The sequence below is a fragment of the Pseudophryne corroboree genome (assembly GCF_028390025.1).
Source record: "Pseudophryne corroboree isolate aPseCor3 chromosome 7 unlocalized genomic scaffold, aPseCor3.hap2 SUPER_7_unloc_2, whole genome shotgun sequence".
Classification (NCBI taxonomy): domain Eukaryota; kingdom Metazoa; phylum Chordata; class Amphibia; order Anura; family Myobatrachidae; genus Pseudophryne; species Pseudophryne corroboree.
This window is the reverse complement of record NW_026967611.1, coordinates 160,011-180,240: the sequence shown is the minus strand read 5'-3', so window position 1 is coordinate 180,240 and position 20,230 is coordinate 160,011. Positions and strand designations below refer to the sequence as shown.

Genomic DNA, 20,230 nt, shown 5'->3' with positions numbered 1-20,230 from the left:
ATGTGAAAACAAGGTGATATCTAATTAGCACACAGGTAAGGAATTAAGAAAATCTTTATTTAAGGGTGAAAATGTTTCTCACAAAATCGTTGCCCCAATGCATCATTGAAATTCAAGCAGGAAAGATGATTTTAATATATCACTTGTACATTTTGTATTGCTCTTCTGGTGACAATGTAGTTTGTTTTTGTCAATTACCATTTTAATAATAGGGTAAAGAAAATTAAGTGGATTTTTAAAAGAAAACAATACTTTCAATATACTATTAAAACAAATTAAAATGGTAAAAGTTATTGTACTTTAATGAAAAATAAAGAGCAAAAATATCAATCCCAGTTTTGGATTACTTTAACAAAAAAAATGCATATAGCAGAGGATAGTTTTAATCTGCCTACCTCTGGGTTATGGGCCCAGCATGCTTCCATTGCAGTACTCTGCTGCACATGTAAGTGCAAGAGATCCTGAAGCACTCACTCATCATGGGAAAGTACCAATGTGTTTCTTCGTTGGTGGATGGAAGAAACATCTTACAAAAACTCTCCAGATTATTGACTTTTTAAAGTTTTTCTAGGAAACGTTTTAGATGAATGCTTATTAGCCTTTGTCAGTATAGACTTTTGCAAAGTGTCTCTGTGGCGCAATCATTTAGTGTGCACGGCGATTAACCAAAAGGATGGTGGTTCAATCCCACCCAGGGACGTAATTGACCTTGTTATCAGATTTTGGTGATCTTTAAGTAGACAAGTCAAAATTTCAAATCCCCCTGTTCTGGTGTAGGGTACCTGGCCTTCTCTGATGTAATCAGAGTTAGATTTGATTCAGTGATTTTATAAAAACAGCTAGGAAGCACAATTTAGCAGTGGGTTGCAGAGAAAAAGAAATATGCTGGCAGAAAAATCCAATTGAGTGATTAAACAGCTCTTCATTTTCTGCCTTTATTTTTATGCTAACAAATTTGTTCTCTGAAAAGTGTCCACAAAGCCAAGTCTCTGATTAACACCTTTGTAGGGATGGTTTTTCACCTATTACTAAATTAAACTTGCTTCATTGGAAAGGCAGCAAGATGCATCCTCATTTCAATGTCTACTGAAATAATACAGGTTGACACCAGGAAACACTAACGCCACTGCATCCTTGCTGCTTTCTCATGTAGAAGTCTGTTTAATGTGAAAACAAGGTGATATCTAATTAGCACACAGGTAAGGAATTAAGAAAATCTTTATTTAAGGGTGAAGATGTTTCTCACAAAATCGTTGCCCCAATGCATCATTTAAATTCAAGCTGGAAAGATGATTTTAATTTATCACTTGTACATTTTGTATTGCTCTTCTGGTGACAATGTAGTTTGTTTTTGTCAATTACCATTTTAATAATAGGGTAAAGAAAATTAAGTGGATTTTTGAAAGAAAACAATACTGTCAATATACTATTAAAACAAATTAAAATGGTAAAAGTTATTGTACTTTAAGTAAACATAAAATAGCTAACATATCAATCCCAGTTTTGGATTACTTTAATTGACAAAAAAAATGCATATAGCAGAGGATAGTTTCAATCTGCCTACCTCTGGGTAATGGGCCCAGCATGCTTCCATTGCAGTACTCTGCTGCACATGTAAGTGCAAGAGATCCTGAAGCACTCACTCATCATGGGAAAGTACCAATGTGTTTCTTCGTTGGTTGATTTAAGAAAATTCTTACAAAAACTCTCCAGATTATTGACTTTTTAAAGTTTTTCTAGGAAACGTTCTAGATGAATGCTTATTAGCCTTTGTCAGTATTTACTTTTTGCAAAGTGTCTCTGTGGCGCAATCGGTTAGTGTGTCTGGCTACTAACCAAAAGGTTGGTGGTTCAATCCCACCCAGGGACATAATTGACCTTGTGATCAGGTTTTGGTGATATTTAAGTAGACAAGTCAAAATTTCAAACCCCCTCTTATGGTGTAGGGTACCTGGCCTTCTCTGATGTAATCAGAGTTAGATTTGATTCAATGATTTTATAAAAACAGCTAGGAAGCACAATTTAGCAGTGGGTTGCAGAGAAAAAGAAATATGCTGGCAAAAAATCCAATTGAGTGATTAAACAGCTCTTCATTTTCTGGCTTTATTTTTATGCTAACAAATTTGTTCTCTGAAAAGTGTCCACAAAGCCAAGTCTCTGATTAACACCTTTGTAGGGATGGTTTTTCACCTATTACTAAATTAAACTTGCTTCATTGGAAAGGCAGCAAGATGCATCCTCATTTCAATGTCTACTGAAATAATACAGGTTGACACCAGGAAACATTAACGCCACTGCATCCTTGCTGCTTTCTCATGTAGAAGTCTGTTTAATGTGAAAACAAGGTGATATCTAATTAGCACACAGGTTAGGAATTAAGAAAATCTTTATTTAAGGGTGAAGATGTTTCTCACAAAATTGTTGCCCCAATGCATCATTGAAATTCAAGCTGGAAAGATGATTTTAATATATCACTTGTACATTTTGTATTGCTCTTCTGGTGACAATGTAGTTTGTTTTTGTCAATTACCATTTTAATAATAGGGTAATGAAAATTAAGTGGATTTTTGAAAGAAAACAATACTGTCAATATACTATTAAAACAAATTAAAATGGTAAAAGTTATTGTACTGTAAGTAAAAATAAAAGAGCCAACATATCAATCCCAGTTTTGGATTACTTTAACAAAAAAAAATGCATATAGCAGAGGATAGTTTCAATCTGCCTACCTCTGGGTTATGTGCCCAGCATGCTTCCATTGCTGTACTCTGCTGCACATGTAAGTGTAATAGATCCTGAAGCACTCACTCATCATGGGAAAGTACCAATGTGTTTCTTCATTGGTTGATGGAAGAAACATCTTACAAAAACTCTCCAGATTATTGACTTTTTAAAGTTTTTCTAGGAAACGTTTTAGATGAATGCTTATTAGCCTTTGCCAGTATGTACTTTTGCAAAGTGTCTCTGTGGCGCAATCAGTTAGTGTGTATGGCTATTAACCGAAAGGTTGGTGGTTCAATCCCACCCAGGGACGTAATTGACCTTGTTATTAGATTTTGGTGATCTTTAAGTAGACAAGTCAAAATTTCAAACCCTCTCTTATGGGGTAGGGTACCTGGCCTTCTCTGATGTAATCAGAGCTATATTTGATTCAGTGATTTTATAAAAACAGCTAGGAAGCACAATTTAGCAGTGGGTTGCAGAGAAAAATAAATATGCTGGCAAAAAAATCCAATCGAGTGATTAAACAGCTCTTCATTTTCTGGCTTTATTTTTATGCTAACAAATTTGTTCTCTGAAAAGTGTCCACAAAGCCAAGTCTCTGATTAACACCTTTGTAAGGATGGTTTTTCACCTATTACTAAATTAAACTTGCTTCATTGGAAAGGCAGCAAGATGCATCCTCATTTCAATGTCTACTGAAATAATACAAGTTGACACCAGGAAACATTAACGCCACTGCATCCTTGCTGCTTTCTCATGTGGAAGTCTGTTTAATGTGAAAACAAGGTGATATCTAATTAGCACACAGGTAAGGAATTAAGAAAATCTTTATTTAAGGGTGAAAATGTTTCTCACAAAATCGTTGCCCCAATGCATCATTGAAATTCAAGCAGGAAAGATGATTTTAATATATCACTTGTACATTTTGTATTGCTCTTCTGGTGACAATGTAGTTTGTTTTTGTCAATTACCATTTTAATAATAGGGTAAAGAAAATTAAGTGGATTTTTGAAAGAAAACAATACTTTCAATATACTATTAAAACAAATTAAAATGGTAAAAGTTATTGTACTTTAATGAAAAATAAAAGAGCAAAAATATCAATCCCAGTTTTGGATTACTTTAACAAAAAAAATGCATATAGCAGAGGATAGTTTTAATCTGCCTACCTCTGGGTTATGGGCCCAGCATGCTTCCATTGCAGTACTCTGCTGCACATGTAAGTGCAAGAGATCCTGAAGCACTCACTCATCATGGGAAAGTACCAATGTGTTTCTTCGTTGGTGGATGGAAGAAACATCTTACAAAAACTCTCCAGATTATTGACTTTTTAAAGTTTTTCTAGGAAACGTTTTAGATGAATGCTTATTAGCCTTTGTCAGTATGTACTTTTGCGAAATGTCTCTGTGGCGCAATCAGTTAGTGTGAACGGCTATAAACCAAAAGGTTGGAGGCTCAATCCCACCCAGGGACGTAATTGACCTTGTTATCAGATTTTGGTGATCTTTAAGTAGACAAGTCAAAATTCCAAATCCCCTCTTATGGTGTAGGGTACCTGGCCTTCTCTGATGTAATCAGAGTTAGATTTGATTCAGTGATTTTATAAAAACAGCTAGGAAGCACAATTTAGCAGTGGGTTGCAGAGAAAAAGATATATGCTGGCAGAAAAATCCAATTGAGTGATTAAACAGCTCTTCATTTTCTGCCTTTATTTTTATGCTAACAAATTTGTTCTCTGAAAAGTGTCCACAAAGCCAAGTCTCTGATTAACACCTTTGTAGGGATGGTTTTTCACCTATTACTAAATTAAACTTGCTTCATTGGAAAGGCAGCAAGATGCATCCTCATTTCAATGTCTACTGAAATAATACAGGTTGACACCAGGAAACACTAACGCCACTGCATCCTTGCTGCTTTCTCATGTAGAAGTCTGTTTAATGTGAAAACAAGGTGATATCTAATTAGCACACAGGTAAGGAATTAAGAAAATCTTTATTTAAGGGTGAAGATGTTTCTCACAAAATCGTTGCCCCAATGCATCATTGAAATTCAAGCTGGAAAGATGATTTTAATATATCACTTGTACATTTTGTATTGCTCTTCTGGTGACAATGTAGTTTGTTTTTGTCAATTACCATTTTAATAATAGGGTAAAGAAAATTAAGTAGATTTTTGAAAGAAAACAATACTGTCAATATACTATTAAAACAAATTAAAATTGTAAAAGTTATTGTACTTTAAGTAAACATAAAATAGCTAACATATCAATCCCAGTTTTGGATTACTTTAATTGACAAAAAAAATGCATATAGCAGAGGATAGTTTCAATCTGCCTACCTCTGGGTAATGGGCCCAGCATGCTTCCATTGCAGTACTCTGCTGCACATGTAAGTGCAAGAGATCCTGAAGCACTCACTCATCATGGGAAAGTACCAATGTGTTTCTTCGTTGGTTGATTTAAGAAAATTCTTACAAAAACTCTCCAGATTATTGACTTTTTAAAGTTTTTCTAGGAAACGTTCTTGATGAATGCTTATTAGCCTTTGTCAGTATTTACTTTTTGCAAAGTGTCTCTGTGGCGCAATCGGTTAGTGTGTCTGGCTACTAACCAAAAGGTTGGTGGTTCAATCCCACCCAGGGACATAATTGACCTTGTGATCAGGTTTTGGTGATATTTAAGTAGACAAGTCAAAATTTCAAACCCCCTCTTATGGTGTAGGGTACCTGGCCTTCTCTGATGTAATCAGAGTTAGATTTGATTCAGTGATTTTATAAAAACAGCTAGAAAGCACAATTTAGCAGTGGGTTGCAGAGAAAAAGAAATATGCTGGCAAAAAATCCAATTGAGTGATTAAACAGCTCTTCATTTTCTGGCTTTATTTTTATGCTAACAAATTTGTTCTCTGAAAAGTGTCCACAAAGCCAAGTCTCTGATTAACACCTTTGTAGGGATGGTTTTTCACCTATTACTAAATTAAACTTGCTTCATTGGAAAGGCAGCAAGATGCATCCTCATTTCAATGTCTACTGAAATAATACAGGTTGACACCAGGAAACATTAACGCCACTGCATCCTTGCTGCTTTCTCATGTAGAAGTCTGTTTAATGTGAAAACAAGGTGATATCTAATTAGCACACAGGTTAGGAATTAAGAAAATCTTTATTTAAGGGTGAAGATGTTTCTCACAAAATTGTTGCCCCAATGCATCATTGAAATTCAAGCTGGAAAGATGATTTTAATATATCACTTGTACATTTTGTATTGCTCTTCTGGTGACAATGTAGTTTGTTTTTGTCAATTACCATTTTAATAATAGGGTAATGAAAATTAAGTGGATTTTTGAAAGAAAACAATACTGTCAATATACTATTAAAACAAATTAAAATGGTAAAAGTTATTGTACTGTAAGTAAAAATAAAAGAGCCAACATATCAATCCCAGTTTTGGATTACTTTAACAAAAAAAAATGCATATAGCAGAGGATAGTTTCAATCTGCCTACCTCTGGGTTATGTGCCCAGCATGCTTCCATTGCTGTACTCTGCTGCACATGTAAGTGTAATAGATCCTGAAGCACTCACTCATCATGGGAAAGTACCAATGTGTTTCTTCATTGGTTGATGGAAGAAACATCTTACAAAAACTCTCCAGATTATTGACTTTTTAAAGTTTTTCTAGGAAAGGTTTTAGATGAATGCTTATTAGCCTTTGCCAGTATGTACTTTTGCAAAGTGTCTCTGTGGCGCAATCAGTTAGTGTGTATGGCTATTAACCAAAAGGTTGGTGGTTCAATCCCACCCAGGGACGTAACTGACCTTGTTATCAGATTTTGGTGATCTTAAAGTAGACAAGTCAAAATTTCAAACCCTCTCTTATGGTGTAGGGTACCTGGCCTTCTCTGATGTAATCAGAGTTAGATTTGATTCAGTGATTTTATAAAAACAGCTAGGAAGCACAATTTAGCAGTGGGTTGCAGAGAAAAATAAATATGCTGGCAAAAAAATCCAATTGAGTGATTAAACAGCTCTTCATTTTCTGGCTTTATTTTTATGCTAACAAATTTGTTCTCTGAAAAGTGTCCACAAAGCCAAGTCTCTGATTAACACCTTTGTAAGGATGGTTTTTCACCTATTACTAAATTAAACTTGCTTCATTGGAAAGGCAGCAAGATGCATCCTCATTTCAATGTCTACTGAAATAATACAGGTTGACACCAGGAAACATTAACGCCACTGCATCCTTGCTTGCTTTCTCATGTGGAAGTCTGTTTAATGTGAAAACAAGGTGATATCTAATTAGCACACAGGTAAGGAATTAAGAAAATCTTTATTTAAGGGTGAAAATGTTTCTCACAAAATCGTTGCCCCAATGCATCATTGAAATTCAAGCAGGAAAGATGATTTTAATATATCACTTGTACATTTTGTATTGCTCTTCTGGTGACAATGTAGTTTGTTTTTGTCAATTACCATTTTAATAATAGGGTAAAGAAAATTAAGTGGATTTTTAAAAGAAAACAATACTTTCAATATACTATTAAAACAAATTAAAATGGTAAAAGTTATTGTACTTTAATGAAAAATAAAAGAGCAAAAATATCAATCCCAGTTTTGGATTACTTTAACAAAAAAAATGCATATAGCAGAGGATAGTTTTAATCTGCCTACCTCTGGGTTATGGGCCCAGCATGCTTCCATTGCAGTACTCTGCTGCACATGTAAGTGCAAGAGATCCTGAAGCACTCACTCATCATGGGAAAGTACCAATGTGTTTCTTCGTTGGTGGATGGAAGAAACATCTTACAAAAACTCTCCAGATTATTGACTTTTTAAAGTTTTTCTAGGAAACGTTTTAGATGAATGCTTATTAGCCTTTGTCAGTATGTACTTTTGCGAAATGTCTCTGTGGCGCAATCAGTTAGTGTGTACGGCTATAAACCAAAAGGTTGGAGGCTCAATCCCACCCAGGGACGTAATTGACCTTGTTATCAGATTTTGGTGATCTTCAAGTAGACAAGTCAAAATTTCAAATCCCCTCTTATGGTGTAGGGTACCTGGCCTTCTCTGATGTAATCAGAGTTAGATTTGATTCAGTGATTTTATAAAAACAGCTAGGAAGCACAATTTAGCAGTGGGTTGCAGAGAAAAAGAAATATGCTGGCAGAAAAATCCAATTGAGTGATTAAACAGCTCTTCATTTTCTGCCTTTATTTTTATGCTAACAAATTTGTTCTCTGAAAAGTGTCCACAAAGCCAAGTCTCTGATTAACACCTTTGTAGGGATGGTTTTTCACCTATTACTAAATTAAACTTGCTTCATTGGAAAGGCAGCAAGATGCATCATCATTTCAATGTCTACTGAAATAATACAGGTTGACACCAGGAAACATTAACGCCACTGCATCCTTGCTGCTTTCTCATGTAGAAGTCTGTTTAATGTGAAAACAAGGTGATATCTAATTAGCACACAGGTTAGGAATTAAGAAAATCTTTATTTAAGGGTGAAGATGTTTCTCACAAAATTGTTGCCCCAATGCATCATTGAAATTCAAGCTGGAAAGATGATTTTAATATATCACTTGTACATTTTGTATTGCTCTTCTGGTGACAATGTAGTTTGTTTTTGTCAATTACCATTTTAATAATAGGGTAATGAAAATTAAGTGGATTTTTGAAAGAAAACAATACTGTCAATATACTATTAAAACAAATTAAAATGGTAAAAGTTATTGTACTGTAAGTAAAAATAAAAGAGCCAACATATCAATCCCAGTTTTGGATTACTTTAACAAAAAAAAATGCATATAGCAGAGGATAGTTTCAATCTGCCTACCTCTGGGTTATGTGCCCAGCATGCTTCCATTGCTGTACTCTGCTGCACATGTAAGTGTAATAGATCCTGAAGCACTCACTCATCATGGGAAAGTACCAATGTGTTTCTTCATTGGTTGATGGAAGAAACATCTTACAAAAACTCTCCAGATTATTGACTTTTTAAAGTTTTTCTAGGAAACGTTTTAGATGAATGCTTATTAGCCTTTGCCAGTATGTACTTTTGCAAAGTGTCTCTGTGGCGCAATCAGTTAGTGTGTATGGCTATTAACCAAAAGGTTGGTGGTTCAATCCCACCCAGGGACGTAACTGACCTTGTTATCAGATTTTGGTGATCTTAAAGTAGACAAGTCAAAATTTCAAACCCTCTCTTATGGTGTAGGGTACCTGGCCTTCTCTGATGTAATCAGAGTTAGATTTGATTCAGTGATTTTATAAAAACAGCTAGGAAGCACAATTTAGCAGTGGGTTGCAGAGAAAAATAAATATGCTGGCAAAAAAATCCAATTGAGTGATTAAACAGCTCTTCATTTTCTGGCTTTATTTTTATGCTAACAAATTTGTTCTCTGAAAAGTGTCCACAAAGCCAAGTCTCTGATTAACACCTTTGTAAGGATGGTTTTTCACCTATTACTAAATTAAACTTGCTTCATTGGAAAGGCAGCAAGATGCATCCTCATTTCAATGTCTACTGAAATAATACAGGTTGACACCAGGAAACATTAACGCCACTGCATCCTTGCTTGCTTTCTCATGTGGAAGTCTGTTTAATGTGAAAACAAGGTGATATCTAATTAGCACACAGGTAAGGAATTAAGAAAATCTTTATTTAAGGGTGAAAATGTTTCTCACAAAATCGTTGCCCCAATGCATCATTGAAATTCAAGCAGGAAAGATGATTTTAATATATCACTTGTACATTTTGTATTGCTCTTCTGGTGACAATGTAGTTTGTTTTTGTCAATTACCATTTTAATAATAGGGTAAAGAAAATTAAGTGGATTTTTAAAAGAAAACAATACTTTCAATATACTATTAAAACAAATTAAAATGGTAAAAGTTATTGTACTTTAATGAAAAATAAAAGAGCAAAAATATCAATCCCAGTTTTGGATTACTTTAACAAAAAAAATGCATATAGCAGAGGATAGTTTTAATCTGCCTACCTCTGGGTTATGGGCCCAGCATGCTTCCATTGCAGTACTCTGCTGCACATGTAAGTGCAAGAGATCCTGAAGCACTCACTCATCATGGGAAAGTACCAATGTGTTTCTTCGTTGGTGGATGGAAGAAACATCTTACAAAAACTCTCCAGATTATTGACTTTTTAAAGTTTTTCTAGGAAACGTTTTAGATGAATGCTTATTAGCCTTTGTCAGTATGTACTTTTGCGAAATGTCTCTGTGGCGCAATCAGTTAGTGTGTACGGCTATAAACCAAAAGGTTGGAGGCTCAATCCCACCCAGGGACGTAATTGACCTTGTTATCAGATTTTGGTGATCTTTAAGTAGACAAGTCAAAATTTCAAATCCCCTCTTATGGTGTAGGGTACCTGGCCTTCTCTGATGTAATCAGAGTTAGATTTGATTCAGTGATTTTATAAAAACAGCTAGGAAGCACAATTTAGCAGTGGGTTGCAGAGAAAAAGAAATATGCTGGCAGAAAAATCCAATTGAGTGATTAAACAGCTCTTCATTTTCTGCCTTTATTTTTATGCTAACAAATTTGTTCTCTGAAAAGTGTCCACAAAGCCAAGTCTCTGATTAACACCTTTGTAGGGATGGTTTTTCACCTATTACTAAATTAAACTTGCTTCATTGGAAAGGCAGCAAGATGCATCCTCATTTCAATGTCTACTGAAATAATACAGGTTGACACCAGGAAACATTAACGCCACTGCATCCTTGCTGCTTTCTCATGTAGAAGTCTGTTTAATGTGAAAACAAGGTGATATCTAATTAGCACACAGGTAAGGAATTAAGAAAATCTTTATTTAAGGGTGAAGATGTTTCTCACAAAATCGTTGCCCCAATGCATCACTGAAATTCAAGCTGGAAAGATGATTTTAATATATCACTTGTACATTTTGTATTGCTCTTCTGGTGACAATGTAGTTTGTTTTTGTCAATTACCATTTTAATAATAGGGTAAAGAAAATTAAGTGGATTTTTGAAAGAAAACAATATTGTCAATATACTATTAAAACAAATTAAAATGGTAAAAGTTATTGTACTTTAAGTAAAAATAAAAGAACAAAAATATCAATCCCAGTTTTGGATTACTTTAATTGACAAAAAAAATGCATATAGCAGAGGATAGTTTCAATCTGCCTACCTCTGGGTAATGGGCCCAGCATGCTTCCATTGCAGTACTCTGCTGCACATGTAAGTGCAAGAGATCCTGAAGCACTCACTCATCATGGGAAAGTACCAATGTGTTTCTTCGTTGGTTGATTTAAGAAAATTCTTACAAAAACTCTCCAGATTATTGACTTTTTAAAGTTTTTCTAGGAAACGTTCTAGATGAATGCTTATTAGCCTTTGTCAGTATTTACTTTTTGCAAAGTGTCTCTGTGGCGCAATCAGTTAGTGTGTCTGGCTACTAACCAAAAGGTTGGTGGTTCAATCCCACCCAGGGACATAATTGACCTTGTGATCAGGTTTTGGTGATATTTAAGTAGACAAGTCAAAATTTCAAACCCCCTCTTATGGTGTAGGGTACCTTGCCTTCTCTGATGTAATCAGAGTTAGATTTGATTCAGTGATTTTATAAAAACAGCTAGGAAGCACAATTTAGCAGTGGGTTGCAGAGAAAAAGAAATATGCTGGCAAAAAAATCCAATTGAGTGATTAAACAGCTCTTCATTTTCTGGCTTTATTTTTATGCTAACAAATTTGTTCTCTGAAAAGTGTCCACAAAGCCAAGTCTCTGATTAACACCTTTGTAGGGATGGTTTTTCACCTATTACTAAATTAAACTTGCTTCATTGGAAAGGCAGCAAGATGCATCCTCATTTCAATGTCTACTGAAATAATACAGGTTGACACCAGGAAACATTAACGCCACTGCATCCTTGCTGCTTTCTCATGTAGAAGTCTGTTTAATGTGAAAACAAGGTGATATCTAATTAGCACACAGGTTAGGAATTAAGAAAATCTTTATTTAAGGGTGAAGATGTTTCTCACAAAATTGTTGCCCCAATGCATCATTGAAATTCAAGCTGGAAAGATGATTTTAATATATCACTTGTACATTTTGTATTGATCTTCTGGTGACAATGTAGTTTGTTTTTGTCAATTACCCTTTTAATAATAGGGTAAAGAAAATTAAGTGGATTTTTTAAAGAAAACAATACTGTCAATATACTATTAAAACAAATTAAAATGGTAAAAGTTATTGTACTTTAAGTGAAAATAAAAGAGCCAAAATATCAATCCCAGTTTTGGATTACTTTAATTAACAAAAAAAAATGCATATAGCAGAGGATAGTTTCAATCTGCCTACCGCTGGGTTATGGGCCCAGCATGCTTCCATTGCTGTACTCTGCTGCACATGTAAGTGTAATAGATCCTGAAGCACTCACTCATCATGGGAAAGTACCAATGTGTTTCTTCGTTGGTTGATGGAAGAAACATCTTACAAAAACTCTCCAGATTATTGACTTTTTAAAGTTTTTCTAGGAAACGTTTTAGATGAATGCTTATTAGCCTTTGTCAGTATAGACTTTTGCAAAGTGTCTCTGTGGCGCAATCATTTAGTGTGCACGGCGATTAACCAAAAGGTTGGTGGTTCAATCCCACCCAGGGACGTAATTGACCTTGTTATCAGATTTTGGTGATCTTTAAGTAGACAAGTCAAAATTTCAAATCCCCCTGTTCTGGTGTAGGGTACCTGGCCTTCTCTGATGTAATCAGAGTTAGATTTGATTCAGTGATTTTATAAAAACAGCTAGGAAGCACAATTTAGCAGTGGGTTGCAGAGAAAAAGAAATATGCTGGCAAAAAAAATCAAATTGAGTGATTAAACAGCTCTTAATTTTCTGGCTTTATTTTTATGCTAACAAATGTGTTCTCTGAAAAGTGTCCACAAAGCAAAGTCTCTGATTAACACCTTTGTAAGGATGGTTTTTAACCTATTACTAAATTAAACTTGCTTCATTGGAAAGGCAGCAAGATGCATCCTCATTTCAATGTCTACTGAAATAATACAGGTTGACACCAGGAAACATTAACGCCACTGCATCCTTGCTGCTTTCTCATGTGGAAGTCTGTTTAATGTGAAAACAAGGTGATATCTAATTAGCACACAGGTAAGGAATTAAGAAAATCTTTATTTAAGGGTGAAAATGTATCTCACAAAATCGTTGCCCCAATGCATCATTGAAATTCAAGCTGGAAAGATGATTTTAATATATCACTTGTACATTTTGTATTGCTCTTCTGGTGACAATGTAGTTTGTTTTTGTCAATTACCATTTTAATAATAGGGTAATGAAAATTAAGTGGATTTTTGAAAGAAAACAATACTGTCAATATACTATTAAAACAAATTAAAATGGTAAAAGTTATTGTACTGTAAGTAAAAATAAAAGAGCCAACATATCAATCCCAGTTTTGGATTACTTTAACAAAAAAAAATGCATATAGCAGAGGATAGTTTCAATCTGCCTACCTCTGGGTTATGTGCCCAGCATGCTTCCATTGCTGTACTCTGCTGCACATGTAAGTGTAATAGATCCTGAAGCACTCACTCATCATGGGAAAGTACCAATGTGTTTCTTCATTGGTTGATGAAAGAAACATCTTACAAAAACTCTCCAGATTATTGACTTTTTAAAGTTTTTCTAGGAAACGTTTTAGATGAATGCTTATTAGCCTTTGCCAGTATGTACTTTAGCAAAGTGTCTCTGTGGCGCAATCAGTTAGTGTGTATGGCTATTAACCAAAAGGTTGGTGGTTCAATCCCACCCAGGGACGTAATTGACCTTGTTATCAGATTTTGGTGATCTTTAAGTAGACAAATCATAATTTCAAACCCTCTCTTACAAAAAAAAATGCATATAGCAAAGGATAGTTTCAATCTGCCTACCTCTGGGTTATGGGCCCAGCATGCTTCCATTGCTGCACATGTAAGTGCAAGAGATCCTGAAGCACTCACTCATCATGGGAAAGTACCAATGTGTTTCTTCGTTGGTTGATGGAAGAAACATCTTACAAAAACTCTCCAGATTATTGACTTTTTAAAGTTTTTCTAGGAAACGTTCTAGATGTATGCTTATTAGCCTTTGTCAGTATGTACTTTTTGCAAAGTGTCTCTGTGGCGCAATCGGTTAGTGTGTCCGACTACTAACCAAAAGGTTGGTGGTTCAATCCCACCCAGGGACGTAATTGACCTTGTTTTCAGATTTTGGTGATCTTTAAGTAGACAAGTCAAAATTTCAAAACCCCTGTTATGGTGTAGGGTACCTGGCCTTCTCTGATGTAATCAGAGTTAGATTTGATTCATTGATTTTATAAAAACAGCTAGGAAGCACAATTTAGCAGTGGGTTGCAGAGAAAAAGAAATATGCTGGCAAAAAAAATCCAATTGAGTGATTAAACAGCTCTTCATTTTCTGGCTTTATTTTTATGCTAACAAATTTGTTCTCTGAAAAGTGTCCACAAAGCCAAGTCTCTGATTAACACCTTTGTAGGGATGGTTTTTCACCTATTACTAAATTAAACTTGCTTCATTGGAAAGGCAGCAAGATGCATCCTCATTTCAATGTCTACTGAAATAATACAGGTTGACACCAGGAAACATTAACGCCACTGCATCCTTGCTGCTTTCTCATGTAGAAGTCTGTTTAATGTGAAAACAAGGTGATATCTAATTAGCACACAGGTAAGGAATTAAGAAAATCTTTATTTAAGGGTGAAGATGTTTCTCACAAAATCGTTGCCCCAATGCATCATTGAAATTCAAGCTGGAAAGATGATTTTAATATATCACTTGTACATTTTGTATTGCTCTTCTGGTGACAATGCAGTTTGTTTTTGTCAATTACCCTTTTAATAATAGGGTAAAGAAAATTAAGTGGATTTTTTAAAGAAAACTATACTGTCAATATACTATTAAAACAAATTAAAATGGTAAAAGTTATTGTACTTTAAGTAAAAATAAAAGAGCAAAAATATCAATCCCAGTTTTGATTACTTTAATTAACAAAAAAAATGCATATAGCAGAGGATAGTTTCAATCTGCCTACCTCTGGGTAATGGGCCCAGCATGCTTCCATTGCAGTACTCTGCTGCACATGTAAGTGCAAGAGATCCTGAAGCACTCACTCATCATGGGAAAGTACCAATGTGTTTCTTCGTTGGTGGATGGAAGAAACATCTTACAAAAACTCTCCAGATTATTGACTTTTTAAAGTTTTTCTAGGAAACGTTCTAGATGTATGCTTATTAGCCTTTGTCAGTATGTACTTTTTGCAAAGTGTTTCTGTGGCGCAATCGGTTAGTGTGTCCGGCTACTAACCAAAAGGATGGTGGTTCAATCCCAACCAGGGACGTAATTGACCTTGTTATCAGATTCTGGTGATCTTTAAGTAGACAAGTCAAAATTTCAAACCCCCTGTTCTGGTGTAGGGTACCTGGCCTTCTCTGATGTAGTTAGATTTGATTCAGTGATTTTATAAAAACAGCTAGGAAGCACAATTTAGCAGTGGGTTGCAGAGAAAAAGAAATATGCTGGCAAAAAAAATCTAATTGAGTGATTCAACAGCTCTTAATTTTCTGGCTTTATTTTTATGCTAACAAATTTGTTCTCTGAAAAGTGTCCACAAAGCCAAGTCTCTGATTAACACCTTTGTAAGGATGGTTTTTAACCTATTACTAAATTAAACTTGCTTCATTGGAAAGGCAGCAAGATGCATCCTCATTTCAATGTCTACTGAAATAATACAGGTTGACACCAGGAAACATTAACGCCACTGCATCCTTGCTGCTTTCTCATGTGGAAGTCTGTTTAATGTGAAAACAAGGTGATATCTAATTAGCACACAGGTAAGGAATTAAGAAAATCTTTATTTAAGGGTGAAAATGTTTCTCACAAAATCGTTGCCCCAATGCATCATTGAAATTCAAGCTGGAAAGATGATTTTAATATATCACTTGTACATTTTGTATTGCTCTTCTGGTGACAATGTAGTTTGTTTTTGTCAATTACCATTTTAATAATAGGGTAAAGAAAATTAAGCTGATTTTTGAAAGAAAACAATACTGTCAATATACTATTAAAACAAATTAAAATGGTAAAAGTTATTGTACTTTAAGTAAAAATAAAAGAGCCAACATATCAATCCCAGTTTTGGATTACTTTAATTAACAAAAAAAAATGCATATAGCAGAGGATAGTTTCAATCTGCCTACCTCTGGGTTATGTGCCCAGCATGCTTCCATTGCTGTACTCTGCTGCACATGTAAGTTCAATAGATCCTGAAGCACTCACTCATCATGGGAAAGTACCAATGTGTTTCTTCATTGGTTGATGAAAGAAACATCTTACAAAAACTCTCCAGATTATTGACTTTTTAAAGTTTTTCTAGGAAACGTTTTAGATGAATGCTTATTAGCCTTTGTCAGTATGTACTTTTTGCAAAGTGTCTCTGTGGCGCAATCGGTTAGTGTGTCCGACTACTAACCAAAAGGTTGGTGGTTCAATCCCACCCAAGGACGTAATTGACCTTGTTTTCAGATTTTGGTGATCTTTAAGTAGACAAGTCAAAATTTCAAACCCCCTGTTATGGTGTAGGGTACCTGGCCTTCTCTGATGTAATCAGAGTTAGATTTGATTCATTGATTTTATAAAAACAGCTAGGAAGCACAATTTAGCAGTGGGTTGCAGAGAAAAAGAAATATGCTGGCAAAAAAAATCCAATTGAGTGATTAAACAGCTCTTCATTTTCTTGCTTTATTTTTATGCTAACAAATTTGTTCTCTGAAAAGTGTCCACAAAGCCAAGTCTCTGATTAACACCTTTGTAGGGATGGTTTTTCACCTATTACTAAATTAAACTTGCTTCATTGGAAAGGCAGCAAGATGCATCCTCATTTCAATGTCTACTGAAATAATACAGGTTGACACCAGGAAACATTAACGCCACTGCATCCTTGCTGCTTTCTCATGTAGAAGTCTGTTTAATGTGAAAACAAGGTGATATCTAATTAGCACACAGGCAAGGAATTAAGAAAATCTTTATTTAAGGGTGAAGATGTTTCTCACAAAATCGTTGCCCCAATGCATCATTGAAATTCAAGCTGGAAAGATGATTTTAATATATCACTTGTACATTTTGTATTGCTCTTCTGGTGACAATGCAGTTTGTTTTTGTCAATTACCCTTTTAATAATAGGGTAAAGAAAATTAAGTGGATTTTTTAAAGAAAACTATACTGTCAATATACTATTAAAACAAATTAAAATGGTAAAAGTTATTGTACTTTAAGTAAAAATTAAAGAGCAAAAATATCAATCCCAGTTTTGATTACTTTAATTAACAAAAAAAATGCATATAGCAGAGGATAGTTTCTATCTGCCTACCTCTGGGTAATGGGCCCAGCATGCTTCCATTGCAGTACTCTGCTGCACATGTAAGTGCAAGAGATCCTGAAGCACTCACTCATCATGGGAAAGTACCAATGTGTTTCTTCATTGGTTGATGGAAGAAACATCTTACAAAAACTCTCCAGATTATTGACTTTTTAAAGTTTTTCTAGGAAACGTTCTAGATGTATGCTTATTAGCCTTTGTCAGTATGTACTTTTTGCAAAGTGTTTCTGTGGCGCAATCGGTTAGTGTGTCCGGCTACTAACCAAAAGGTTGATGGTTTAATCCCAACCAGGGACGTAATTGACCTTGTTATCAGATTTTGGTGATCTTTAAGTAGACAAGTCAAAATTTCAAACCCCCTGTTCTGGTGTAGGGTACCTGGCCTTCTCTGATGTAATCAGAGTTAGATTTGATTCAGTGATTTTATAAAAACAGCTAGGAAGCACAATTTAGCAGAGGGTTGCAGAGAAAAAGAAATATGCTGGCAAAAAAAATCTAATTGAGTGATTCAACAGCTCTTAATTTTCTGGCTTTATTTTTATGCTAACAAATTTGTTCTCTGAAAAGTGTCCACAAAGCCAAGTCTCTGATTAACACCTTTGTAAGGATGGTTTTTAACCTATTACTAAATTAAACTTGCTTCATTGGAAAGGCAGCAAGATGCATCCTCATTTCAATGTCTACTGAAATAATACAGGTTGACACCAGGAAACATTAACGCCACTGCATCCTTGCTGCTTTCTCATGTGGAAGTCTGCTTAATGTGAAAACAAGGTGATATCTAATTAACACACAGGTAAGGAATTAAGAAAATCTTTATTTAAGGGTGAAAATGTTTCTCACAAAATCGTTGCCCCAATGCATCATTGAAATTCAAGCTGGAAAGATGATTTTAATATATCACTTGTACATTTTGTATTGCTCTTCTGGTGACAATGTAGTTTGTTTTTGTCAATTACCCTTTTAATAATAGGGTAAAGAAAATTAAGTGGATTTTTTAAAATAAAACTATACTGTCAATATACTATTAAAACAAATGAAAATGGTAAAAGTTATTGTACTTTAAGTAAAAATAAAAGAGCAAAAATATCAATCCCAGTTTTGATTACTTAAATTAACAAAAAAAAATGCATATAGCAAAGGATAGTTTCAATCTGCCTACCTCTGGGTTATGGGCCCAGCATGCTTCCATTGCAGTACTCTGCTGCACATGTAAGTGCAAGAGATCCTGAAGCACTCACTCATCATGGGAAAGTACCAATGTGTTTCATCGTTGGTTGATGGAAGAAACATCTTACAAAAACTCTCCAGATTATTGACTTTTTAAAGTTTTTCTAGGAAACGTTTTAGATGAATGCTTATTAGCCTTTGTCAGTATGTACTTTTGCAAAGTGTCTCTGTGGCGCAATCAGTTAGTGTGTATGGCTATTAACCAAAAGGTTGGTGGTTCAATCCCACCCAGGGATGTAATTGACCTTGTTATCAGATTTTGGTGATCTTTAAGTACACAAGTCAAAATTTCAAACCCCCTCTTATGGTGTAGGGTACCTGGCCTTCTCTGATGTAATCAGAGTTAGATTTGATTCAGTGATTTTATAAAAACAGCTAGGAAGCACAATTTAGCAGTGGGTTGCAGAGAAAAAGAAATATGCTGGCAAAAAAATCCAATTAAGTGATTAAACAGCTCTTCATTTTCTGGCTTTATTTTTATGCTAACAAATTTGTTCTCTGAAAAGTGTCCACAAAGCCAAGTCTCTAATTAACACCTTTGTAAGGATGGTTTTTCACCTATTACTAAATTAAACTTGCTTCATTGGAAAGGCAGCAAGATGCATCCTCATTTCAATGTCTACTGAAATAATATGGGTTGACACCAGGAAACATTAACGCCACTGCATCCTTGCTGCTTTCTCATGTGGAAGTCTGTTTAATGTGAAAACAAGGTGATATCTAATTAGCACACAGGTAAGGAATTAAGAAAATCTTTATTTAAGGGTGAAGATGTTTCTCACAAAATCGTTGCCCCAATGCATCATTGAAATTCAAGCTGGAAAGATGATTTTAATATATCACTTGTACATTTTGTATTGCTCTTCTGGTGACAATGTAGTTTGTTTTTGTCAATTACCCTTTTAATAATAGGGTAAAGAAAATTAAGTGGATTTTTTAAAATAAAACTATACTGTCAATATACTATTAAAACAAATTAAAATGGTAAAAGTTATTGTACTTTAAGTAAAAATAAAAGAGCAAAAATATCAATCCCAGTTTTGATTACTTAAATTAACAAAAAAAAATGCATATAGCAAAGGATAGTTTCAATCTGCCTACCTCTGGGTTATGGGCCCAGCATGCTTCCATTGCAGTACTCTGCTGCACATGTAAGTGCAAGAGATCCTGAAGCACTCACTCATCATGGGAAAGTACCAATGTGTTTCTTCGTTGGTTGATGGAAGAAACATCTTACAAAAACTCTCCAGATTATTGACTTTTTAAAGTTTTTCTAGGAAACGTTTTAGATGAATGCTTATTAGCCTTTGTCAGTATGTACTTTTGCAAAGTGTCTCTGTGGCGCAATCAGTTAGTGTGTATGGCTATTAACCAAAAGGTTGGTGGTTCAATCCCACCGAGGGACGTAATTGACCTTGTTATCAGATTTTGGTGATCTTTAAGTAGACAAGTCAAAATTTCAAACCCCCTCTTATGGTGTAGGGTACCTGGCCTTCTCTGATGTAATCAGAGTTAGATTTGATTCAGTGATTTTATAAAAACAGCTAGGAAGCACAATTTAGCAGTGGGTTGCAGAGAAAAAGAAATATGCTGGCAAAAAAATCCAATTGAGTGATTAAACAGCTCTTCATTTTCTGGCTTTATTTTTATGCTAACAAATTTGTTCTCTGAAAAGTGTCCACAAAGCCAAGTCTCTGATTAACACCTTTGTAAGGATGGTTTTTCACCTATTACTAAATTAAACTTGCTTCATTGGAAAGGCAGCAAGATGCATCCTCATTTCAATGTCTACTGAAATAATACAGGTTGACACCAGGAAACATTAACGCCACTGCATCCTTGCTGCTTTCTCATG

At 34.9% G+C, this 20,230-nt stretch overlaps 3 non-coding genes across 3 annotated transcripts; all 3 read left to right on the top strand.

Moving 5' to 3' along the window:
* Positions 1 to 1,796: 1,796 nt before the first annotated feature.
* TRNAS-ACU (transfer RNA serine (anticodon ACU)) lies at positions 1,797 to 1,870 on the top strand. The gene has a single exon. It is a non-coding gene; the product is annotated as a tRNA-Ser (tRNA).
* Positions 1,871 to 5,293: 3,423 nt separating this feature from the next.
* On the top strand, positions 5,294 to 5,367 carry TRNAS-ACU (transfer RNA serine (anticodon ACU)). Its single transcript has one exon. It is a non-coding gene; the product is annotated as a tRNA-Ser (tRNA).
* Positions 5,368 to 11,121: 5,754 nt separating this feature from the next.
* On the top strand, positions 11,122 to 11,195 carry TRNAS-ACU (transfer RNA serine (anticodon ACU)). The gene has a single exon. It is a non-coding gene; the product is annotated as a tRNA-Ser (tRNA).
* Positions 11,196 to 20,230: the final 9,035 nt, after the last annotated feature.